Source organism: Simochromis diagramma, unplaced genomic scaffold (assembly GCF_900408965.1).
Source record: "Simochromis diagramma unplaced genomic scaffold, fSimDia1.1 OVJJ01000602.1, whole genome shotgun sequence".
NCBI classification, from domain to species: Eukaryota; Metazoa; Chordata; class Actinopteri; order Cichliformes; family Cichlidae; genus Simochromis; species Simochromis diagramma.
The window spans coordinates 10,836,711-10,864,349 of record NW_024387040.1 but is presented as its reverse complement, the minus strand read 5'-3'; the positions used below and the strand labels follow the sequence as shown (position 1 = coordinate 10,864,349).

The 27,639-nt window shown below is 38.3% G+C and overlaps 1 protein-coding gene across 3 annotated transcripts in view; it reads right to left on the bottom strand.

Annotated features, from left to right (window-relative positions):
• LOC120741042 (RNA-binding Raly-like protein) overlaps nt 1–20,386 on the bottom strand; it is a 123,115-nt gene extending 102,729 nt beyond the window's left edge. Inside the window, exons 1-2 of one of the 3 annotated variants that reach the window (XM_040043645.1) lie at nt 19,620–19,801; nt 19,416–19,510 (exon numbers count right to left, since the gene is read on the bottom strand). The gene's annotated coding sequence lies outside the window, so the exon portion shown is untranslated. Of the gene's footprint in view, nt 1–19,415; nt 19,802–20,186 lie in introns of those variants that run through there. The other 2 variants (XM_040043644.1, XM_040043643.1) reach the window with 2 other exon arrangements.
• Nucleotides 20,387–27,639: the final 7,253 nt, after the last annotated feature.

The following is a 27,639-nucleotide window of genomic DNA, read 5'->3' as shown; positions in this document are numbered from 1 at the left end:
CTCCCTGTTAATGCACAGTGTCTTGCTCTTAAAAGGTTCAACAATAAAGGTGAAACAAGGAAAAGTTGTGTGCCAAAGGTAACCAAAAGAATGGCAGCATTTATGTCCCGTTTGTGAGAATGACACATCGCATAAGTCTAACTAAGTCCTTCTTTGGTTTATGTTAAGTTATAACATCTAGTTGTTACAGAGTTAAATGGTACAAACATGACAAACATATATCGGTCTTATCAAACATTCAGCAAGAAAGTTAATATATTTTTCCTCAAGTTATTTTTTTTCTTCAAAAACCTCTAAGAAGTAGACAAAAGTGTAACACTGATAATAGATCCAATCTCCAGCTCTTATTCACTAATTGAAGCAGTACATTCATCTGAATGACAAATGAATGATCTAAAAACCTACACAATTGGACATTCATCACAGATCTATCGAGTCTCCCCTTAAATGAAGTCTAAAAGAAGAGCTACACTTTTGCTTTGAGTGAAAAAAGCGAAGGAAGAATATTATCTATTACACATTGTAAGAACTGTTGTATTGTACTGCAGTTTGCACCACTGTAGTCTTCATGGTCACACTTTCTGCTCCTTATTAAAACCATAATCAACAGCTTTCCATCAGCTGACAGCTTGGAGGTGTCCCACAGTGCCTCTGACCTGGAATTGATTATAACAACTTTGTTGGATTTGGAGTGTTTTCTCTCTCTCTGTGTGTGTGTGTGTGTGTGTGTGTGTGTGTGTGTGTGTGTGTGTGTGTGTGTGTGTGTGTGTGTGTGTGTGTGTGTGGTTTTTTGCTAGTAAGAAGCTGTAGTCAGTAAGGTGTTGAAGCATGCATCACCAATCATGAAATGCACCAGCAGTGTAATTTATAAATCTATGCAGATACAGCTAAGTGTGGCTAGAACGTTTCTAAACCTGTTGCTTTGCTCGGAATGATACAAAAAACAGAAAAACATCCGGTGTGAGGGTCAGCGGTGACTGGCCATACTGGTTGGAGCTGACAGGAAGGTAAGAAGTACCACAGATACCAGTTATTACAACTGTGTCTCTCAGAATGAACAACACCTCCAGCTTTGAGGAAGATGGGCTTTAAGATCATACTGGGCTTCACATCTGTCAGACGAGAAATGTGAGATGTGGTGGTGCTCTGGTACACCTGGTACACCAATCTGGACAGCTAAAGCCCGCACAGGTTAGAAGCCAAATGCCTTGTTTCAGTAGTCTAGGATGGTGGTGTTTTAATGGTGTGTGGGATGTTTCTTGGCAGACTTTGGGCTCTTGCTGTAGAATTCTGCTTTATTTTAACCTTGCTTATGATTCTGGGTGTCATATAAATTTTGCACTCTTGACCTCCACTCACGGAATTTAGGGAAATGACTAATCTGGGGGAATTTATAAGCTGATCCGATCACTGCAACATTCAGCTGCACACTGGAGTGAATTTTAAAATGGACTTCTCCTTTTTACACTGATCCATTATCATTTGTATGTCACTCTGTGAAAGCATTATCACTCGCTGTAAGCGTCGCTTTAAGGCCACAAATTATCCATCTTCTTATGGTGACTGGTTTCATGAACATGACAAGAGAATAGAGGACTTCAACGGCCTCCTCGGTATTCAGATTTGAATTTAATCACCACCTTTGGCATGCTGTCAAACAGAGGATTTGGGGAATGAATTATTATGTGATGCAATTATTTCAGCATGGATCAGATGAATGTTTACAGTGTCTCGTGGATTGTGTGACACTGATAGTTCAGGTGGTTTTGAGAGCAAATAGATGCCCCACTTAGACGAGTGTTGCTACTACTGGGCTAAATTTTCATCTCTGGCCAGCTTTTCTATCCTTGTATTAGTGCAGAAGCAAAGAACAATGCAATTTAATGCCCAAGCTTTCTGATGTAGTGCAGCTGTTTTATAGTTATTGCTTGGGCAATTGGGTGTTTAATGCCCATGCGTTCTTTGATAGAATATGCAAAAAAGATTTTAGAAGCACAAAAGACTCACTAATTGCACCATGTGCTCTCTAAACATTGATCTGGACAATTTGAGACTCGCAGCACCATTACCTTCAACTTTTTTTTTTTTTTTTTGCCCTGTCATTAACTCTTGTTATGGCTTTAATAGCATCTTTCAACCTCACTGCTCCTCTTTGCTCTTTGTGTCACTGCTTATTAATAGACTTATAGTGGACGAATAGTTCGGAGCCTTTGCTTAAGTAAACTAACGAACGCTGTATCACACTGTAAAAACATTCTCTTTCACCTAAAAAGCCCTGCATTTTCAAATAAGACTCCAGTAAAAATTTAATTAGAATCAGGAAAATATTCTGAATATATTAAGGGTATAGAATAAAATGGATTATGTTAATTTTTAATTATGTTTTTATATTTTAGAGCACTTCAACTAATAACGATTGTTGTATGGAGAAATCTGCTTATGATTGCTGCTGAATCTAAAAAAATTCCAATGGTAATTGTTAACCATGATTAAAATGACCAGTGTAAATTTAGGAGCACATCCTGGCGTGTGTTTCTACACACATCAGCTGCATACACTTCATCTCAAGGATCTAAGCCACACACCCATCTATAGGGTTTGCAGAGAGTGGTCTAAAAAAGACAAAATATCCAGTGTCCATTCTCTGGATGAAAATGTCTTGCTGATTTTAAAGGACAAATTGCTTCAAGCTTCCAGGAAACAACAGTAGCTCAAATAACTGCTTGTTACAATCAAGGTACAGTATGCAGAAGAGCAGCTCTTATCCAGATAACACTCCTATCAGCTAACAGCAGGAAACTAAGGCTAAATTTCCCACAAGCTTAGAGAGTAGAAGACTGGAAAAAAACATTCTTTGGTCTGTTGAGTCTCAATCTCTGCTGTGATGGTTGGGCCAAATGATCCCTGCTATCCAACATGAAAGCATCATCAGCATGGTGTAAAGGTGTAAGAGATACTTTCTTGACTCACTTTAGGTCCTTTATACTAACTAAGCACCATTTAAGTGCCAAAGGCTACTTGAGTATGTCCATCGCTTTTTGACCACAATATACTCATCGCCTAGCTGCTTCCTGTAGGATAGTGTGTGTGTGTGTGACAAAGCTCGGGTTTCTTGAATATCTTATACAGTGACCAGATCTCAATCCAATAGAGCATTTTGTGATGTGGTTGAAGGGAGACATTGGCATGACAAGCAACTGTGTGATTCTCCCATGTCAATACTGACCAAAAACTCTGAGGAATGTTTTCAGCACCTTTTATTGATTTAATGCCACAAAGAATTAACAAGGTTTTGAGGGCAAAAGGTTCTAACACACCATTAGGAAGGTGTACCTAATAAAGTGGCTGGTGAGAGTTTGTGCCTTTGGGATTGAAAAAAGAAAATATTTGTATCATGAACTTGTCAGCCTACTTCTTGGAAAACCTTTCCTAGTTTTTCTCAGGAATTGGCAAGGACAATGGGAAGCTCATCTATTGTTTTTGCTTACATATAAAATTAAAGTAAAAGTATTGCAAATACTCATTTAATCATAAGCACGTACAGTTTATATTATCCCATCACAGTTTTTTAGTTGATGCTGGTAAAAATCTGTATGTCAAAATGAGAGCAATAAAGCTAGATCCCTTCAGAAAAAAAAGAAGCTTAGAGGAGAGAGCGAGTGAGACAGTCAGTGACAGAGACAGATTGTTTCTTCTGTGCTTGCATAGAAATGGATGGAGTTAAATTGGTTGCTACCTTGCCCATCTGCCATAACAGCTGGTGATGCTCTAATATAAAAGGGAGCAAGAAAAAAAACATAGGCGAGCCCAAAGGCAGTCGTTCTCATTTCTCTGAGAACTAATTTGCTGTTTACATTCGTATCGCAGTTTAAGCTGATTCATTGGTTAGATTCACCAAAAGCATCTCCCATACTGTATGTTACTGTCTAGATTTGTTACATTTTGTTTTGTTGCATGTTCATTACATTCATTCCCCCTTCATAAATGGGACCTAAAATAAACCTAAAATCTGGCAGGCTAATCATTTTGAACTCTTCTCATTGTTTAACACAGTCAGGGTGAGCCTTATCTGCGGATGCTGTCCTGGGGTCCTGAATCGGAGCTTACATGGGAGAAGTGGCTTGGCAGTAGATGAGACAGACAGCTAAATAATCAGCCTGCAAGACCTGGCAGTGGAATGTAATTACTGAATGAATGGACAAAGCATCTGTCTTTCTGGAGGCTTCTGGTGAGATCTCTGAGGATGGGAAGGGAGGCAGCATTGTGGGGAGGAGCAAAGTAAGATTGAGGATAATGTGATGGGAAAGGTGAGGAAACGAAGGGCAAAAGAGGTGCAGGGGACCTCCGAGGGCATGTCCTATCACATGCTGTAGTCTCATCATCTGTCTTGTTTTAGGTGTACAAGAACAAGCTGCACACAGTTTGGGCTGCACTCGTAAAAAGCTAAGTTATGTAGCTTATAATTTTACAAAATAGCAAAAAGTCATACGTCAATATTTTTATCTTGAAGAAAAAAAGAGAAAGAAATTTGCTCGCTATTGATTTGCATGCCAGCCTTTTGAATTTAGCATCGCACCAGGTAATGGTGAAAGATTTGTCACTCAAAAATATTTTATATTTTATTTCTTGAAACAATGGTTATTCAATTTCACACAAACGCAAACAAGCCAGCTTTTCATCTCTTCAACTGTTGTCATGTTTGCTGGCTAAAATGAATGTAACTAGTTAGAGGTATCTTGATCTTTAACTCCAGGAGCGTAAACTATTAAAGTTTCCAGGTGATTTGTTTCAAAAATGATCTTAAAAAGTCAAATATTCATATTATATCATTATACAACCCTTAAAGAGACAGGCTGCATGCCATATGCAAACATGTCTTAAGCAAAAGTTTAGCATCCTCATCTGCTGATGCTACAAATGGAAAACATTTTTGTACCACAGCTTAGAAAATCACGTGGCGATGTGCTTTTTGACACTATTGCTACCTTTACGAGGCAAAAGACTCACTAATGATGACTAATGAGGGGATTTCAAAATAAAACTCCATACAATGTAGCAAATGTAGTTTGGGATTTAAATAGTATAACCTTGTGGTTTCTCCCCAGTCTTGTACAGAATGTAAATAATACCTGAAAACTTTTAAAGCTCTAGAAGAAACACTGGGTTACTACAGCTCCATTATGGCATACTAACACTTGCAGCATTTCCTTTATACAACACTTTTTTAGTATCTTAATGAGGGTTAAGCAATAATGAACATACTTGAATACTGAATAAAAGAAATAAAACGTACTCCCTTTGTAGAGCCTCATTTACACTGCTTAAACATGGCAACACCGACTGAATCCTGTATCCAAGTAGAGGAGTTGTAAAACACGTCACTGGGTGGAATTATTAAGGGGGAAACTATTAATTTTATATATATATATATATATATATATATATATATATATATATATATATATATATATATATATATATATATATATATATATATATATATATATATATATATATATTAAAATCAGGTTGTAAATGTTTTTTATTCTTTTAATTGGGAGATTTTAACCTCAATTATCCACTAAAGAAATCACAGCTTATGCACCTTTTGTATTGTCTTCATTGTTCTGAGGCTTGGACAAAAACATTCCACGCTTCTTAATCTTTGAATTCGGGTTTTTTTCAGTTTCATTGCCACAGTTGTATAAAATCAAGCACATGATCTGTGACATGGTGACTGTGAAAGAATTCCCAACAAGTCAGCTGAAAAAATGTCTTCCCTCCTAGACATCCCACCGTAAACTGTAAGTGATACTCTTGCAAAATAGAAGTGTTTAGTAACCACAGCAAGTCAGCCGCAAAGTGTCAGACCCAGTGAAGTTACACAGTGGAGTCGCCGAGTGCTGAGGCACGTGGTGCGTAACACTCGCCAATCCTCTCCTGACTCAATAACTGCTGAGCTCCAAAACTCCTCTGGCATTAACATCAACTCAAAAGCTGTGCACTGGGAGATCACCCTGTTGGGTCTCCATGGCTGGCCAGCTGCTGTAGGTGTAATGTGTAGGTGGACCAATATTTTTGTCCACCGCGTCATGCACTCCCTGTTTGTAGGAGCAGATTGGAGAACAATTCCCTGCAATCCTCGTGTTTATGGCTGCCATGAATGCTGTTTCACTCAGGACTATAAAAAGAATTAGAATAGAGTGCAATTATATTGTTGCTTCTGAATTAAATAAAAGTGCCATAACAAAACAAATAAGACTGTCGAATGGAACTGTTCAGACCAGGGTGGATATTTGTTTTGTGTGTTTCTGAAAAAGCCACGCACTCTGCAGCCGGTTATGAACTCTCCAAAGTGGTTTGCTTTGTACTAGAAAGGTGAATGAGTGTTCCACTTTCATCTAACGCTATTCAGCTCTACAGCACTGAATTGTCTTGCTGAGATACTTCCAAAATCCATACAGACAAGTCATCTCGGCAAATACACATTCAGACCCATAAACCATGAAAAATAATAACAGTTCAGGCTCAAGCTGCACAGTGAAATTTCTCAGTCTGTCGGCCCGTTTCTATAAGTCTGGTCTCATGATGATGATTTTCTGAAGGGTTATTTCTATCCTTGCTATTGCTCCACAGATTTCCATATTGCTTTCAATCTCTGAGCCTATAATTAATTGGAAAGTGAAATTGCTTTTCGAAATGTTTCAACTTGCATTGACTGACCTAATTAGTTCAATGATTACACTCACCAGGAAGAGATCCCTGCCTAAATGATGGGGCTAATTTGAATGAATATTTTAAGCCCATTTCTGCAATTAATGTAATTTACATATGTAATGTGTCTGTTTGATTACTTAATTATGTTTGTATTCCCTGACGATGTCACTGACAGGTGTCTTTAGAGTATAGCAAAAATAATGCAAAATCCAGATGTCCCACTTCATTCAACTAGTTTGTCTTGCAGGAGCTGCAACTACCTGCATTACAGAGCTGTCGAGTTCCTGTGGCTTGCAACAACTTTACATCTACCCCCGACAAATTTATTCACTGTCATCTGCAGACTCGCTGGAGAATGACAGAAATTGATTTTCCTTGCAGTTAGCTCCCCATGGGTCTAAAAAGATGGGGGAAAAAAAAGGATAAAATAATACACAGAACCTTTTTCTTCTAGTTTAGCCATCTGGTCACAAAAATTTTGAAAAGCCGCTGTGTCAGTTTTGGAGTAAAACTGAAAGATAGTGCAGAAGGCATTTTAGACTTCAGCTAATATTGTGACTTCCTAATAATCATATCATGTAACTTCCAGTAAGTAAATATCTGACTTGCCGGTTCACTGGATTTTTTTTGGGAGAAAGGTTTGACTTGAAATGATCTGAAAGATTTTAGTTGAATTACAAGCAGGCTATGTTCAACACCACTTTGCAAGAAGCAATCCTGCTTCCACGGGGACTCTAAAATTAAGAGTTATCTCTGTGGGGTAATAACATTTGCTTCTTATTTTTCTTTTTGCATTAAATAGAAAAAGGATTGATGCCGCTGATGTTTGTCTGTCACATACACTTCGCTTAGCTTAGCACAAAATCACAACACCCAGGGGATAAAGTGGAATTTGGCTACTTGAGTGCGCTGAGATTGGGTGCAGTGCAGGGAAATGACTCTCTTAGAAATAAGTCACAAAATAAATTGATGTCCCATTTTCTTTATGGACAGCCTTTGACCAGATGCTGCTGCTCTAGAGGTTTACTGCTCTTCAGTCAGATTGTTGTATGTTATATGAACTATTACTACTATAAAGGTAGAATTTGGTAAGTCATACTAAAGAGCATCATCAGTTTAGATCCAAAAATGATGACTGGCAAACTCCTCCTAGAACCATACCTGCCTTAGAGCAAGTCCTCTTAAATGTCTCTAGGTATTTATTTAGACAGTTATTTTTAAATAACAATTACCTTTAACGCCAATGGTAAACAGGACATAAAGAAGGTGCTACAAAATGCTACTTTGCCCCCTAAGAAAGTATTTTAGCAAATCTTTTGCTCATACGTTTACTAGCATCTATACAGGTTGCAGAATTATCAAACAGTCAGCATGGACACCACAGAGCTATCATACTACGTTTCACGAGTGCAACACAATGCAGCACTGTAGATTGTACCATAATACTGCTACTCAGCTCAGCATGAATTTGCATACTAGTATAATATTCCAACAAAAAATATAATTCAATTTGTTGTGAAAGACACAATTCACAAATAACCAAATAACTTCAGCAAATTATTACATGCAGATCCAGAATCTGATATTTTAATAATAAAGTAACATTTATTTGGACATGACATGTAAGTTTTCCCCCTCTAGCTAATGTCACTTGCCGAGTAGTCATTATCTCTCATTTTCCTTTAATGTTCTGTCTATTTTAGATCGTTCACACATTTTTCCCCCCTCTTAGGAAATACAGTGACTGGACACTTAGCTAGCAGACAGACTATAATCCAAACTGCACAGATGCAGTTTTGTGTGTCGAGTTTGAAATTATCTGCCATTCACAGAAATGGTAACTTTGTTTATGCTTATTGTAGCAGTAGGTAGTGAAGTACAACATGGCAACTTTTCTGACGTCTGTACATGTGGACAGGACCAGGGGTGATATTCATTTCTCTGTGGCCTAACCTGGAAGCAAAGCCAGGCTGCTTGATAAAATTATGCATTAAAATTTTGATTAGGTTTAATTACTGAGCAACTGAAAGGTTCTGGAACTCCCACTCATTTTAACCCCTGAATATACACAAGTTAGCCCAGCTAAAAACACCCAGTAAACCCCTAGTTCTCAAACGATATAATTAGTTAGTGCTTTAGAGTGACTCTTATCACCTATTTTTAGTATTTATGCTAACTATGCTAAAGAATGCTAACTGGCAGCTAGCTGAGAACCACGGTCCTATATTTGATGGAGAAATGAGCCGGCATTCTGCTGAACTTTTAATCTTAATCTAAAATAGCAAAGTCTGCATCCCATACTTCAAGAGTATTTCAGAAGATGATAAGCTATCCATTTAAATGATCAGTATTCCCACAGTACAACCATGCTAAAAGATAGGGCTGCATTACAAACTAAGAAAAGCAGCCTGCTGTTTGAGGGCCCGAGACCCTAACCCATTTTTCAACAGCAAGCATCTGCATTGCTCGCTGCTTCTGTTGTGGCAGCGAGCCACTTGTCACGCACACGCTGTTTTCTTTTTTCTATAATTCTACATTCAATTTGTTACTAGCTTAGAACAGCCAGTATACCATCAAACAGTTTATCTATTTGCAATTTGTGATAGGCGGAGAGAGAAAAGAAAGACAGAGGAGTAAGGACAGGACATGATATTATTCTGGCTTGTTTTTACTCTCTGTTATCACCTTTTACCTGTGCTCGACTGGCCATCTGGCATACTGGAACTCCCCCAGTGGGCCTAACGTGACTTTTCGGGCCAACACAGCTGTCAACAAAAATGTCAGAGTGCCAAAATGGATAAGACTAGGGAGGTGCTGGCAGTGGTGCTGTACACAGTTAGAAGGACAGAGAAACGGAGAACTTAGAGGGGGTTAAGTAAAGCAGAAGGTAATGGGCTGTCTGCCTGGATCAACAACACTGTATGTCAGGAGAGATGAGACTAGGATGATTAGCAGGGTGATACTTGTCTGGAGTGTCAGAAAATTTAAGCTTAAGCTCTATTGGTGAACGAAGTGGCTGGTTTTTGCAAAGTTGTGTTAATTACATAACAGTACAACCAAATATGCACTCTCTCCACAACTTCAATTTGGCTAGCTTGCCACTTTTGCAAATAAGTAGTTTTCTGGTCATAATGTGTTTGTGTGGATGTCAGAGTATGCTAGCTAACACACTGTTCAAAGTGGCTAAGACAATTAGTAAGCACTTGCTAGTGTAAAAAGGATGCCACAATTTTGTTAACCACCATTTATCAGCATTAGCAGTGGGCCAGCTGGCAGCTTGCTGTTCCCAGTGATGTTTTGGGATATGAAAAAAACCTCTTAGGACGCAAGATTTTGTGTGGCAGTGATGGACATTATATGGGAGTAAAATTGAGACATTCTTGTCTTTATTTATTCCCTAAACAACTATTTGTGCATTGTCTTTACATACATTGTCATGTCAGTGTGACTCTCTGACATGATCGCACCACTTTTTTATGGATTTATCAAACAAGTCCCCCGCATTTTTATTTGACTTTTATGTTGACAGTTTATTCACTTTATTTTTTTTCCTGCTTTTTAAGGACTTACCCAAGCAGGAAATGCTATGAGTTAGTGAAACATACTGTACTTCAACCTGAAAAGAACAATTATCTGATCAATTGTTTATTACAGACAGATCATCACTTCTTTTAAAATTCTCTCAGTACTGTACAGGTATTAGCAGAGTCACTTTCAAAAAACGTTTCCTTTATCTAAATCTTAGTCTTCTCTTATTCAATACACACCTTTAGTGCTTTTAAAGGGTGGCCTGGATGGCATGCATATTCAGGGGAGCACAAACATGGGTGGCATGTTATCGATTGTGGTGGGCTGGTACAGGGCAAAATGCCAGGGGCGATGGGGTCTGTCAGACAAGCCCTGAGAATTTAAATGTTGTACAGGCCCTCACAAGTGGGGTTTTCTGGCTGTGCTTATGAACAAAAAAGGAAACTTTTCTGTAGTTTATGACAGTTATTCTGAATTTAGTGCTGGTAGCCCTGCATCCAGGGCACCAAACCAAGAAAATACACTTGCCCAACAAAAAATTTAAAATAAATAGATCTTAAAATCCCTCTGATTTCTTTATTATCTGTTATTCAGACAACATCAACTTTGATTAAAACAAATTTTGAATGACTTAAACCTTGTCCACTAGAGTCTGCTAGAGTTCGCTCAGGTCACAGCAATGTAAATTTAATAGTAGTCCACATACCTGCCTGTCTTTTTTTGACTGCATGGACCAGTCTGCAAAGAATTTATATCACAATGCACCAACTACACATGCGGCCCAGGTAGCAGACTTCAAAAAATTATAACAAGAATGACTATTCTGTTATCCTGTCTTCAGTTGTCCATGTCTGTATTCACAACAGAGTATAATCAAGGCATTATTTTTAAAGCATCTTGCTGATTAGGGATGGATGATGTGTCACAAGTAGACTTTGCTTTAAAAGTTGAGAAGCACTGGCTTACAGGACATGCAAATGCACTTTAAAGTCTCTTGATGGGGCTTTAAACGTTCTCTTTTGGTTTTTCCACATTGCTATATGCTATCGTTTCCTGTGCAGTAAAACACTAACTGGGCAGCAAATGGGACGTAAATATAATCCAGAGAATCGTGTTACTCTTACGAAACAGCGGAATTTGTAAGTAAGCACATTTATATCCACTAATAATGCCAGAGCAGGCTATTCGACTGAAGATTTCATTTACCTTTCCATCAAGACAAATATCCAAACCACATCTTTGCACACTGATGGATGTAGGCGCAGGGTGTATATTAGAGAAAATGGATGGAAAAGGAAGTAATGGCTATAATAACTGCTGTTATTGCAGAGAACATACAGCAATGTGCTTCTTGATTTCCTCTGATGTCAAAACCTGGGGAGAAAATCAATATGAAGAATGAAGCCTTATTTACACACGATACCTGATAGACTCTGGCTCGCTGCAAGATGTCAACGGGCCATTAATGTTTCAGGAGATGATTGCTTTTTTTGTTTTTGTGGCTAAGTGGGGAATTAAATGACAGCAGTTCTATTTTTAATCATAAACCCATCAGTGAATAGGGCAACATTTTAGGAAGACAGATGTGTTTGTGTTTTTTTAAATTTTTTTTTTAGTTAACCTCAATCCGAAGAGGATGCAGTTGTGTTCAGGATGCATATTTGCAGGGACATGTGCGCGTGGGATTATCACTCATGGGCGGGGCTCACGATGACAGCTATTCTTTGCAATGAAACCAAGCTGATTTCTGCATTTCTTCCCTTTTGCTTCTCCTAGTTAGTAAAAGTTCTGCATAACTTAACATCCTTTAAATAACAATGTGAGTGCTTACGTGTAAAAAGCCCCAAGTCTGTCCATGTGTTGTTGTCAGTTAAGAATTATCTGTCAGCCTGAATCAGACTTTGAATGTGGAGCAATCATACATTTTCACCATCACCAGCAGTCCCCCTGATACCTCTGACTGAACCGTTTGTTGAGAGAAACATAAAAGGTTTGCTCGGTGGACATGTTTTTGCCCTCAGGGGTACACAAACTCAATAGCTAGCTAGCTAGCTAGCCATCTCTTCTTGAGTGCACCTGTGCTTTCCTAGTGGCACACACTGAAAATTGAGGTCATGATCCCCACGACTATGTGAGTCAAGATGCCTCTATGTTGGAATATCTCTCTTTCTTTTCTCTTTTTCAGTTTATATCTCCTCGAAAATATCTATCTGGAATTCCCGTGTACATTCTTTCTCTTATAGAGGGCATACACACATTTGTGCATACATACATTTGAAGGGTAAACCGTACGTGAGCATTTGCAACCCATTTTTCAAAGCTGACTTTCAACTCTTGTGTAGATCTGCATTATTGCCTCACTTAAAAATTATCTAGCCTTAAATTTATATCTCTAAATTGAAAATCTTGAACTACATATGATGGTTGTAGAGTCTATTAGCAACTTATGTAAAACTACAGATTCCTTTTTTTTTTTTTTCAAACACATGCATTGTTCATTATTGTCTGCAAAAGACACAAATGAGTATATTAGAATATATAAGCCAATAATTTGATAAACATTAAAAAAATTAATTGGTTTGAGTGAATGAGCTGTGCTATGCCCTATGCAAGAGTGTATCTGACCAAATTTAAAAAAACAAGCTGCAAAAGCAAAGATGAAGATTTGTTGTCAGAGCAACAAATCACAGAAAAAGTATAATCACTTTATGATCATTTTATTTTTCTCTACCCTTTAGTGCCTGTTGTATAAAGTGATCACAGTTTTTCACTGTCTATTCTATATTTGGATATAAACTTCAAAGATTTGAAACCTCTGACTCCTGTTTGGAACTCCCTCCCTCCCTTGTCAATGTGCCCCGAGGCATGCGAAAAGGCCCCCAGTGCCTCAAAACATAAGATGAAGACATCCAAAATGAAAGAAATGCAGAATGCTTTGAGTTATTTGTGGTTGTTTTTTTCCTGTTAATTTGTCTGTCTTTGTAGTGGTTTTGCGTCTCCGTGGTCAGTTTGTGTCTTTTTGTTATAATTCTGTTCCTCTTTGGTTGTTTTGTGTCTCTTTGAGGTTGGTTTGCAATTTCTTTCTGTCTTTTTGGATTATTTATGGTTGATTTATGCCTCTTTGCAGTTATTTGCGATTCTTTTTTGTCCATTTTCAGTCTCTTTAAAGTTATTTGATTGACATCCCAAGAAAAATTCCTTCAAACCAACACTTTAGCCCCAGGAGAGCTCTGACCGCTTGCCCCTAGGGATTGTGCTCTGAAGGCCTGTTCACCAATTTATCCATGCATATGTTATATTTTTTGTTGTCTCTCTATGCTCTTCTTTTCTCTCTTCACTTTCTGCTTACCCCAATTGGTCCCTGAGATCCCCACTCCTGGAGATTTCTTCTTTGTAAGAGGGAGATTTTTCACCCTCCTATTTCCAGCTATTCTACTATTATTGCACTGTTATGGTAAAATCTTTCCCTTACAATTGAAAGTTCCCAGAGATGACAACAGTGAATTGATTAATTCAATTAGATCAATTAAAAAAAAAAGAAAAAGTTTCATGCAGACCTTATCAAAATAATATTCAGTGCAAATAAGCCTGTCGTGACAGTGTAGGTACGGCACAGTGCAACGTATCATGTATGTCGACTCTGTTGTGTTTAGACTGCCAATACATCCGCGACTGGTCACAAGCAGGTGAGAGACAGCTGAGGCCAGCAGGACAACAGCGAGAACAGCTGATCCCTGCAGAACCAGCTCAGAGCTGACCCAGATGAGGACTCTCCACTGTAATCGGAGTCCCTGAGGTAATCTAGGCAAGACATTATCTGCATCGTTGCTTCTCTGCAGCATCTGGAGGGCTCTGCCACCTGCTTTGGAAGGGTTCATACCACTCCTCTGCCTCTTTTTTTTTTTGTTGCTTTTCATTTGTTTATTTTTCTGTCACGCACTCAGCATCAAAGAGCACACAGTCACTTAGACATGCCAGAACTCATGGATCAAGTTGTCAACTTTATAACCTCGTCTCTTAACTGAAACAGCTTTTCCAAGATTCACTCTTACCAGTAAACTATGCCGCTCTTTGAATTCATTGCCGTGGGCAATGCTCCACTGCTTATACAGTAGGAAAAAGAAGTTCTTCCCAGTTAGATGTTTCCCATGCATAATGTTCCTACGCTTAATATTTTCATGCCCAGGTCATCTTTAGATTGCAAGAAAGCACTTGCTTTTGCATACTAATGATAAATCAATTAGTTGAGCCTTAGATGTTGCCTATGGCAACTCAAGTCTTTGAATTTCACTATGCATTTTGATTTTAACCTCTATAAATTGACCTGGGAGCCCTTAGTCTCTGGTATTTCTGTGTTTATCTTTTTAATGCTGCTTTTAATATTTTATAGTGGCATTTTGGGAGAGTCTTATGTTTATTTAATCTGCAGTGTTTTCTGCTTTTTTTTAATGTTTCAGAGAGGTAAAGAAAATACTTCATCTTCGTAGGACAGAGAAACGTTGAGCGCTTTTCTAAATATTTGATCAGCTTGTCTTTTCCTGTGCCACTGTTCTAGTTTGATACTACTCAACTTGATGTGGATTGGCTAGCCCGATCAGGGGAAGCAGGTTATCAGGAGGGCTGAAGAGAAGAATTTCTGCATAATGAAAGTATAATAAATGCACACAAGCAAGAAATAAAAGCTAAAATCTTGCTCCTCTTAAACTGCCTGCTCTTAAAAGGACCAAAAAATAGGTGAAACTTTATGTATCAGATTCCTTCTCCTGCTCTTTCTTTACAAATGTATGTCTAAATTTGTGTATGTGCAGATTGAGGTCATGTGTATTGTTCTTTTTTTTGCGTGTCCTGCCAAAATATTCCAGCCACATTTCCATAATTCTATATGTATCCAAACTGAGACCTTCTGTTATTTCCAGAAAAGAAGCACAGACTAATCATCCTTGGCTCGGTCATCCTTCTGCCTGAGGGTTAAATTTTAATGATGATGTTTGGCACACTGATGTGAAAAACATGTATTAAAATGCCAAAAAGTTAAGTGTGATGAAACAGGCTTATGTATCTACAATGAGACCAACAATTTTCTGAAATTACAGTTTAATTAGGAGGGGGTGGGGGAGAAGATGCTGCTGCAGGAAACTCTGTGACATTTTCGTCTAAAGACATACCGGTAATACTTATGTATATTAGAAGCAGCAATGCTTCATCCATATCTAATTTAAAGCCTAATTTTGAATGTTTTGCTCTTACGTGATACTCCTGCCGAATGGAATTTAACACATACTAATTAGAAAATTGTACTGAATTTTTAAGCTTGACCTCATGTGACCTATAAGCAATCATGTAGGCTGGATCAATAACTGGACAGCGCTGGGAAAGCAGTATAAACTGTACTTTCCTCATGAGCGGATCTTCCAAACACTGACCTTTACACCATCTTAGCTCCATGTCCTTTTGTGAGGTTTGTCCTAATCCCACAGCTCTAAACTTATTTCCTCCCTAAAAATAGAAAAATTCAATTCGCTTTACAAATCCGAAACACACACCAAGTCTCAGTCTATGTCTAGTTTCGTGTATTTAATCAAAGGAAAAAAATATCACTGTTTTGCGACTGATCCCATTGTCTTCATAAGCATCAAGTTAAAAGAGCGCACGCCCTCAAGACCGAATGTCAGTTACATGTAACTAAAACAAAACTTTGCTTTCATATGAAATTTTAAAGTTACAATCAGGTCTCAGCATGTCGGTGCAGAAGTCTGATTTCAGTGATGCACAGTAACTCAGATGGTTCCCATAATAGACACTGGAAAGTCATTCAGCCTGACCCTATTCTTCAGATATGGGTTTAATTGCCCAGAATATGAAGTGCAAGATCCCCTCACTTATCAAATTAACAGCTCAGAAAAGGACAGTAAAGTACTTAACAGTAGTCTCAGTAGAATGAGTCATGGCAAAGGTAAGCTGTTTATCTGTTAAAAGGAGGGGAGAAGGAAGCGAATGCCTCATTGAAAGAAATAAAACACATCGTAAAACACTCTTTTCACTTTGGTACTTCATGTTATGTTGATATGGTTGACTAGCTGCCAAAATGCAGATGAAAGACGCTTTGAGTTGATAATAATATGGATGCACTTCTGCGAGTTGCCTTTACAACCATGCGGTTACTAAAAAAAAATCTAACTTGTGACTTGCACAAGTTTGCCTTGCAGACATTTTTTCTTTCAGGTAACATAAAAACTGGCCTTTCTTCTTTGTGGTAAAGCCTAAGAAGAATTAAGGTATTGCTCACACTTAATCACGCTGTCAAAATAACATTACACTAATGCGGTAAGGAGTGGTGCTCTTTGCCGTATGCTTATTAGTCAAGAAGGAGAAACGGGATTTTTTGTATCTACTTGAATGGAGCAAATCATTATTTATTGTTATAGTACAATAATTATCAGAAAGACAATAACTATTTCTGTCAGGCTCATTTTCTAGATTGATTTATAAAGATGGAAAACAGCAACCAAACTCTTTCCTATGTGAGTAATGACATGTGGAAATCCAATTAAAACAATGCAGAGATTAATTGAGAGCTTCACTGACTGGCAAAAAAAAAAAAATGTTAAGATGAGAGCAAAATTCAGACCAGCTTTGTAGCTGCCATATTTTCAGACAGTGGCAAGTCATACTATATGAGTGCCTTTATGGTTAAAAAAACATAATTTAAGTAAAGAGCTACTGCTGCTTCTTGAAAATGATAAAACTTGTTTCATGGTCCCTTTTCAACACTTTAAAGGGCAAAACATAAAACGTCTCAGTCTGCTCGGGTTTTGTCCTCCTTTAATGTTGCTTATTGTTTCTTCTATTGAAAGATGATACTAAAGCAACATATATCTGCACACACACACACCACCACCACCACCAAACCTGCATTCACTTTCATGCATCCCCTAGTTAAGCACATGCTTAGTGCACATAGCTGACTCTTGCGTGATGTTTTATTCATGGTAGCAGAGATATAACCACACATTAGCTATCATACTTCTCTGTGAGACTCCTGTGCGGTTCTGGCTTGGCCCAGATAACAGAAAACCTGCCTGGAGCGCAGACACAACACTGCAGGACGTAATAGAAACTATCATAATGCTTAGCAGGAGAGATGTCTGTGGAGCTCACACTGTGGCGGCGTGGCAGAAACAACTCTCAACTCAGGGCGTGAAGACATGTTGATGTCTTGTGATGTTGTGGTTTGAGGTTTGAAAGCCAACAGATGGATTGATTTTGAGGGAGTGGGCTGATTAAAACCTTTGTGCACCGAAGATAATGAAGACAATTTCTTTGGAACGTTTACATAAGACAGCTATTTTATGCAGCTAAAAATGGACTTGTGTGTAATTCTGCATAGATAAACTGGAGGACAGTGTGACACCTTGAAGAAGTTACTGAAAATATTATCTAGACACATGTGAAATGCCCTGGCTTCAGGCTAAAATACAGGCCTTGAAAATTAAAGTCATTCTTTCACCTAATTACTCGGTGTAAGAGTTTAATGTGTTCATGGCTTAAATGAGTTCAGTGACTTTTAGAAATTTTTGAAGGAAAATGTAATTAAATCGTGGCTGCAGTGCAAGAACTGACGGTACACTGATTACTTGTATCTGAATCTAATTGTTGGATTCAATTGTAATTCTTCTTTTTCAATCACTGACAGACTCTGTGGCAAATTCACACCTACTCCAACACCATAGCCTATAATATATTTACTATGTGTCTACAAGCAAACACTTACTCTCTTCCTAGACTCTTAAAGCCGTTTCTAAATTGGCTCGCAAATTGGACCCCATTAAAATCTCCTCATGCTCTTTATCTACATCTCCTTTATGGTCTGCATAGATCTAACTGAAGACAGAGAAATCAATACTTAATAACAGCCTTTCAATTCTCTGCAACATGTTTCATCTTAATTGCTCTAGTCAGTTTGCCTTCTTAACAATCCTAGTTTACCAACTGCGTTTTTCATCCAGTAGTTATTAATGTTTCATTTCACCACATTAAATTATTTGGATTCTGATCAACTATGCAAGCCTGTTTAATGACACCGGGACTTAACAGTCTACACTCAGACTTAATGGTCCACTCCCCTGTGTTTTATTGGCCTGCAGTATTATGCCGACGAAACCTCTGTTCTGTTAAACTGAACACATATGAGTTAAATGGAGCAAACTGATGAGATCTGATGCACAAGCTTGACTCCTTTCTTTAAAAATGGAAACTCCAAAGGCAGAAATGATTTAGATCAGCCCGGGAAAAAGTGAAGAGTAAGTCAAGTAGAGATGGTGGATTTCTGCTGAGTACCATGACTTTTTGGCTATGAACCCACACACACACACACACACACACAGAGCAAATAATTCCAGTAACTGATTGCAAGCCTTGCTCTTTTCTAAGACTCCATGATATCTGTTTTCGCTTTTATTTTTGCATTTCCTGCAGCACTAATAATCTGAGGTTAAACTACCTCTTGAAAGGATTATTTCACTCTAAGTCCTCTTTTAGTTCATTTCCTGCAAAATCAGATTAGAAAAAAAGTATTTATGCATCCAGGCCCACAAAAAGCGGATTTGAGTTTGTGAAGGACTAAGAGGGGCACTTAAGTGTGGGAAGATATTTGCCCATGACATACTGCAATGGAAAATGTAACCTAATTATTTCCCTCAAGTTGGTAGCCAGCTGCAGTTTAAAGAAGCGTCTGCTGCAGTAAAGGAATTTTGTTATTTCCGCTCCTCCAAATCGATATATGGATAGACTTTCGATACTTGCATTTATTGCAGTGTATCCGTCCTTGGCTGTATCTACTTACATTTAGTCTTCAGCTTGAACGGCGTGAAGATTGTTGAACTCACGACAAAGAAAACACTGTTCGAACGAACTGCGTGTGATTTCCAATCCGTGTTCTTGAATTATTGACCACGACATTAGATTTTTTTTGCATTTTATTTTATGAAGCATTAGGTACAGATCGATCACAGCAGGTAACCTTCAGGTAACATTGATGAAGAATGCCTTTTCTAATCAACAATTTGAGCAGCCCTTACAAAATAACACGTCAGCCACAGGTGCATATTTCTGTCACCTCATTCTTTATTGTAAATACAGAAGCGTGTCACTCATCCGCTCACGTTATATACCTGCAAGAGGGAAAATGTCTGTTCATCCTCGTTGAAAACAAGAACGCATTGAACTCCCCCAAGAATCAAAACTCCCCTCGTCCACCCAGCATCATCTAGTCAAAAAAATAACATCCAAAAAATACTTGACACTGCCACCAGCAAAAGTATAATGAAATCGGAAAAAGAGAGGAACACAAAAAACCAAAAACAAAAACCACAAACCTGTGAGCTCAGCTGCAAGAAAAGTAGCACGTTAAAATGTCATCGGGCTTTAAAAATGATTCCCCCTCTTTTTTTCCATAAAGAAAAGAGGAGCAAAGTAAAAGCAAGGATCGGATCGGTGGTGATTTCACCGAGACATCAAAATCACAAAACTCGAAGGCAACAAACAACACTGCAAAATGCAAACCAAAGCATAGCAACAGCAAAAGTCGACAGAAACAAAAAAGAAAAAAAAAGAGAAAAAAATTAAAAATGTTTCAAAACCACCAATAAATGTTCGAAAAATCTCAATACTGACAAAACCTGCTTGGTTTCGACCCTCGAAACAAAACTGCAAGCAAGTAAAGGCTTTCTCAATCCCGATAACGCACCCGTTTACCCTCTTGGCACTCTCGATCAGAATAACTGCATGCTAAAAACTTGAAGCCTGGATGTGGAAAAACGCTCAAAACCACCATGTCAATGCTCAATTCAACCATCAGCAAAAGGAGGAAAAATAACAAAAAAAGGGGGGGCAATTAAAAAGACAAAAAATGCTTACAAAAAAGCCATTGGAAATGTACTCACCGAGCGGGAGTAAAATGTTGCAATAAAAATGTGATATGGCTCAAAATACAGTATGGCGGTGCTAGCCGAAATGCTGTGCCTTTTCTCTAGATCTCTGCCTCCAGTTCTGTCATGTGACTGATTCAGCCCCGACTTCCAGCAATGAGAGACCAGTGTTGAACAGCTGATGCTGAATGCTCTCCTAACGGCTCGACTCTCTCCAAAAGTAAAAAGAGGTAGTCCTTATCATCCCACAGTTATGACTGAGCAGCTTGTCTGTTTTTCTTTCGGTTTCTTTTTTTCTGCTTTTTGTCCTTCTGTTTTAAAGATGCAGAGCTCACGCGGTGTCAGCGCCACGTCACGATCCAGGCATGCTTTCATTTCATTCACTGCAAGCACTGGCTGGGATAAAGAGCACGGTTTTTCTTACTGGGGGAGAATGAACAGGGGTGTGTGTTATTACAGCGAGGGGGGTGGGGGTCAACGTAAAGCTGCATCGCAATAGCATGCAGCCCTGTTCTCAGTGCTTAAACTGTGAAAGTGCAGCACACCGAACAACACACCGTTAACGGGAAACCAGCGCTGACCATGGTGCTGAAATTGGCGAGAGCAGATGTGTCCCTGGTGCTCAGCACGATGTAATACACCCGGGACCGGCAAACAAAAATAATGCATTATACTTGAACTGTAATATCACCAAGACCCGTCCACGGTGCTGGAACTTTGAGTGTTGTAGATATTAAGCCAATTTAAAGCATTTATTATCTTCAGCTGTGCACTACTATAGATAAATAGATGTTTCTACGTTTTGGAGAATTGGGGTAAAACACGTGTGAACAAGATTTCTTTTTCTTTATTATAGCAAGTATAATTTATCATGCATGCAACTAAAGTATAGTATGGCACAGAGCCTTAACTGTGCATTCAGTATTGCACACCCCTGGTTGTGTGATTGAAAATAAGAAAGGGAACACTTCTTGGACAAAGAAATGATAGAAGAGCCTTTTTTTCAAGCCGTGTGTGTGTGTGTGTGTTTGTGTGTGTTTGTGTGTGTTGCTGAAGCAAAACAATGGTGTTTGTACTCGTTCCAATGATTTTGTCATCTTATACATTATGTAGCCCAAAGCCTGGTTTAGACTGCCTATGCTCGTGAACTGTGACTAAGACAACTGTCAAACACACAACACCATCACCAACCATATTAAAAAAATAAAGCAGGTCTTTGTTACAGAGTATGGATTGTATACTGCTTTTTTAGCTCAGCACAGCAGTTTTACCACACTCCCTATATAGAGTAAGAAATTCTTAGACAGACACAGTGTATAATGGAAAGTCTTCTAAACAGAGTACATGATTTGTGGCTGTGGTCTCAATAATACGCAGCCATGTTGCTGTTGCTGAAAGCAAGTACATATTGAGGAAAAATAAAAAAATGTCTGCTGCACCAAAACAGAAACTGAAATTCATTGTTGGTTTTTGATTTTAAATTAAACACAGAATTTGAACAAATCCTAATCAAATCCATTATCTCGCATCATTTTTAAAAATGTATATATTTTCTTGGATAGTCAACTGGATAGTGAAGCATTGCACATTCGGACACAAATGATGGCTTCTGAGTGACTACAGGGTATATATAGACTGAGTGAATGAATGAGTGATATTAGATTCAGCAGTGTCCTTAATATAATTCATCTCTGTCTATGGTCCTAAAGCGGTATAGATGAATGGGTTTTGAAATTATACTCTTTTAATGTCTCTAAGCCCTGTCCATGGTCCTGAAACTGACTGAGTATAGCATATTTGGGGCAAACAGCTGTATAAAGACTGTACATGGAGCCGAAACTGGGTTGCCTTCATCGTGTAGTTGATGTCTGTAGTACTTCCTGTTTAAGTATGATATTGAGAGAGACACTGCATGGATTAATTCTATATTTTTAGCCGTTTACTCGTGTTTTTTAAGATCAAGAAGCCAAGTAGACAAACAGGTGACTCTTAAGATTGGTTTTCATGCTATTTGGATTTATCGTACCTACATGACATCCTGCAGACACCCACTCTCTCTCTCTCTTTCTCTCATTTGTTGAATAAATACACCTGAGAAATGTAGGTTATTGCTGATTGTGCCAGACAGGAAAGTAATAATGTGTTATTGATGCATTAGTGTCTGACTGCAGTTGTCAGACGAAATTCAGTACAAGTTCATGCAACACACAGGGCTGGAGACAACTGTCACCATTCATTCATCACAACTGTGGTTGGTGCACTGTTTCCACCTTAAGCACTGTCTAATGTAATTCACTTTTCAGATAACATCCAAGCCTTTGGGAGGCACAGTGTAAAATCCTTTACAGTGTCTAAAGGATATATTGGGTGTCTAAGAACGGTGATCAAACTTTCCTTAGAGCAAATTCTAGCACCTTTATCGCAGAGTGTTTTCACCTCTTCTTCCATTTGGACATCAGAGCCTCTTAAGTCGTTTTGGAAGAATACTGTAAAACACTGTGTTTTTCCCCTTTTTTCTTTTTTTTTTCTTCATTTGGTGTGATATGTCAACAGTGTCATAGCATATTGGTTGTTGGGCCTTTAAAGTAAAAGTGACGGTCAGCGTGTTGCTGTGCAGGGCATGTCACACCATAATTATCAATGCCTGGGGGTGCTCATGACCTAATTCACTGTAAACTAGGTGATTCACTAAGATGCACAGGTCGGATTTAAGAATTAGGCAGTAAATAGATCCAGATAGCTTCCAACATGTGGGCAGAGCACGGGTGACAAGAAAATGGACCAATTAAACCACAGCCAGTCTAATTCCTTCTAATCCAATACCACACTCTATAATAAACTATGACTAATGCATGACATTGCTATTGACATGAGGTTATTACCAGTCATTTGGCTCAAAATCACCCCTTTTCTCCCACTTTAATGGTGCACAACTTTTAATGCCTGCTGTGGAAAATATACGGCTCATGCCTCACTCCACATGATTTACGCATATGTGACCATAAACAGTGGAGATACTGTCATGTTTACTATAATGCACTCGCAGGTTTCTGGATCGTGATATTATCCACAATGCTGTCGCATCTCAAAGACACTTGCGAGGCACGACCTTCATGAATATCTGGAACAAGAACTATCAATCATACCAACCTTTTGACATGAGAGGGGTCTATTTTGGCCAGAGGCTCAACAAAAACACGCATTTTCAAGTTTGATTCCATGGTAGCCTGGATTCATTTACATGCTGATGCATTTGCAGTTGGTAGATTTGCAAATTAAATAAGAAATGAAGCTAAGCAGAATCATAATTCATTGCCCAGAATGAAATCCCCATTAGTAAAGTACAGTGCAAGGACCACACATCGCCTCAGGCCATAAACATTCAGTCAGAGGCAAAGCTCAAAACATCGGGGCTTTTGGGCCTTGTGGTTCTTCTTGAGGTACATTAATCAATATTTGTTAGTACATTATTTATAGGATGTGTGCAACATGCAGCAACATTGAAAATGAGGCTGTGATTTTTTCTCTCTCTCTCTCTTTTTTTTTTGTTGGATCCAGTTTCACAGCCACCTCTTGTGTTAGGAAACATTTATTGCCCAAAATCCACATCCCCTCTATGTAATAAATTACAAAAATGCCCTATGTGACTGGATGTACAGTATATTTCAAGACGAAAACAAAACACAGCTTTTTCAGTTCCCTGCCCTATTTTTGTGTTAAATAGAATGAACTTTCTATAATATAGTCATAGGATACCTATCCCTGCCTCACGCAGCTGAGGTCCACTCCAATACGTGGCGGTAGCTCGTTTGTGCATTTCTGTGGCAATACACAAAAACTATAGACTGAATTAATTTCCTTTATAAAAGGAATTGTATTCTTTAATTACCATTTTGTCAAGAAGTAGGCAGAAATTATGTGGGATATTTTAATCAAAAATAAATGGAGTATGCACACATAACTGTAAGGGGATTTAATGCTCATTACCATAAATGGGTTACATTTACAAATCTACAGCTTGAGGTGGAAGGATTATATCAAATAAGTCAAAATGAATAATATTCTTGAAAGCCTTTTCACATTGCCTGTGTTTGCCAATAACAGCCTTAGAATATGGGTTTAGTAAAATCACTACAGGAAATGCTTTTTTTCCACCATTGTGCATGTTTTAAAGGCTGAAAATGTATGTGTGTGGGCTGGGTCACTCAGTGAAATGTTAACCAGTGCATTAATTGTATCAACCTCAATGGCTTCATTCTCTCCAAGATGACGGATCCACATCACCTTGTTGAGACAGAAGGCAGGCTTACTGACATGTTATAGTAGTCACTCTGCAGAGCATCCTTATTTTTGACACTTCTACAGCTACACTGAGACCCATCACCCTTCAGCACCATCTAAGTCTTACCATTTAGATTTTACGATCTACAGCAGAAGGTTAACTGGCGTTTTGTATGAAATCTTACCCAAATTACCACTTTTTCTGCTACAAATTCAGTGACCTATGGTAGTTTTTATAGTTTCTGGTGGGGTTGGGATTTTTGCAGAGGACTTAAAAAACTTTCACATATTCAGATTAGCAGGGAACAAGGCAAGCCTGTAAGCTAGAGATCGCACTCCTACAATCACATGAGAGGTGTATTAGAAGACTTTCTAATGCAAACTTGACCAACATTTCCAACTGTGCATACTTTACATTACAAGATAGATTTTATTAAGAAGGTGTAAGAGAAAATAGAAGTTATTTGCCCATCAAAAAATAGAATAATAAAAGAAAACATGCAGATTTGTTGAATCTATGTTTAAAACAGCACACCCCCCTGAATCTAATTTACACATTTCCGTCTGGTCTGTAGTGATGTTCATCCATCCAGATTATTTTTAAATTGTATTTTGTGTGAGTTGACCAGTTTTGGAGATGCTGGTTATAGTGATGCTTCCCTTCTCTTCAGTATAACACAAGGTAATTGGCAGCTGTTGTGCTAAAAAGTAATAAAGAAATAATAAAGAATAAAATATCCCCCTATTCTCTATCCCCTTACCACCAACTAATCACAGCAGATGGCTGCCCCTCACTGAGCTTTGTTCTACCAGAGGTTGGCCTCTTCCTATTAAAAGGGAGTTCTTTCTTCCCACTGTCGCCATGTCCTTCTCATGAGGGAAAATCTGATTGGTGGGGCTTTCTCTCTAATGTCATAGGCTCTTTACCTTGTGATACAAAGTGGCTTGAGTTACCTGTTGTTGTGAAATGGTGCTATATAAATTACAGTGGCTGGATAGTGGCGTCTGCTTTGACTGCTCTGTTTTCAAGCTAGCTGACTGTCTTTGAGTTTATGGGTGTGTTTCAGTAGAGTTGAAACATTTCCCTTTAGGTTAACATATGAAAAGTATTTGCTAAATTAACTTTAACAAATTCAGATTTTTTTAAGGAACAACTAAGTCAGGCAACAAGCCTGACTGGCACATTTCCCCCATATGGTGTGCTGCATTTTATAGTTCTACCATGAGGTTCAATTACAATTCAACACAAATCAGAAAGAGAACACTAATTAACAAGTCAGGTTTTTATCCCTTTCAGACCTAGCACACAAAGAAACTGTGCTCTCTCTAAGCAATATAATTTTTAATGGGATTGTCATTTGTATGCAGATACTACAAATGACTATCAGAGAGAGGAGCAAAGTGAAATTTGAGAGCTGCACTATTCTTTACGGGACAGCATGTTCCGCTATCTTTGTTCTTCTAACATTCAGCACTGGCTTATGAGATCCAGTGCTTATAGTCTTGTGATAAAAGCAACTCATTATAACAAGATGATGTTCTTTTTATAATGAGACACAGTTATAGAACAGTGGGATGCTTATTTTATTCTTATGTGGAAGAGCTTTAGAGAGCGTGTCTATACTATGTAGCTGTACTCATACACTGAACAGGGAAGTTTAAAAAAATGCAGCTGATATTAGAATCAGTACAAATTTCAAACTCTTTTTTTGCAGCATTTGGTCACATCTTTTTCCCCTTTATTTTTAGGAAATTGTTTCTTTACTCATTATCAGTTCAATCTTTGTACCTGACCATTTTCTTCAAATAACTAATTTGTAACTGTATTTTTAGGTGCTTTGTTACCAGCAACCTGTTATAAAAATACAATATATTTCAAAACGAAATAAAATAATAACAATAATTATGTGATCTTAAAAAATATGAGGAAACTGGTCATAGTGGGGGGACAAAGGCAAAAGTGGCAGCCTAAAAAGCCCAATCTACTGCAGATGAACAGTATCTGAAAGTCATGACCTTAAGAAATGAACGACAGGACCGAAGAGATGCATCTGGCCCCTCAGTTGATCCATCTACTGTTCACTGAAGCCCCAGAAATGGTCTGCAGCTGGCTATCATCCCAGTTTGATCACAAACAAACACACACTATCAGTCATGAATTGGTGTCCCCCGGCCATCAACATTAATGAAGCAGTGTGTCATCTTGACAGAAAACAGAATAAAAGGCAGGGAACATCCAAGATAGATCTTCAGTTTCTCTGCTTCTGTAACATCTGTCTGAGGCTAGCTTGGGCAGGCATGGTCCCACATTTGGGTGGAGATGCTACCTGAACTGGTTCATTCTCATTGGAAACCTTCAGTAGAACACCTGCCTGCCCTCCCTCCTGTGACCTCCAAGCAAACACACAAGCAAACTAGTGTCCCTTCCAGAAATGTTTCACTCATTGTGTTCAATAAAAGCTTGAGACATGTTAACTTCTTTTTTATTGGGCCTTTCTTTAGAGTCTCTAGGCATACACATTGACACTGAGTTACCTTCAAGAAGTCTGAATAACTATAACTGAAGGCTACTTAGAGAAAGAACAAGAACACTAGTCTAAGAAAGTTTTGTCTGTGTTGAAGAATAAAGATAGTCATGCCAAATATATGGGTATATATTCTCGGTCATTACTTATATACTGAATTTCAATTGTTATTTTTATGTTTTAATAAATGGCTGTACTTATTTCACATAATATATTTCACAAGTATAGAATGAGGGGTGGCTGAAGACCTTTGCACAGTAATGTCTTTTAGAGTTAAAATATTTTGTCCTATTCACTTCAGGGGTTTACTTTTACTATTTGCAATAGATCTGTGTCATGAATATGTTATCTCTTTATCATCTGTTCTCGGGTTTTTCCTTCAAAATGCACAGTTTTCATTGTCAGTTTACAGTTTATGGAGTGAACTACTGCATATGTGGGAACAAGCTATATGATGTCTTTCCTGGATTGCTTAAAACCGAGTTACTACTCTGTAATGAACACATTTCTCCCTTTGTGGTCATTGTACAGACAAAAAGATAAGTGTATTTGGAAGCCACAAACACCTGTATAATTTTCTAACCTGCACAACAGAGGTGGTATGTGAAAACTTATCATTATCTTTTATCAAGCACAGCCACAATCATAGCAATTATGATGAT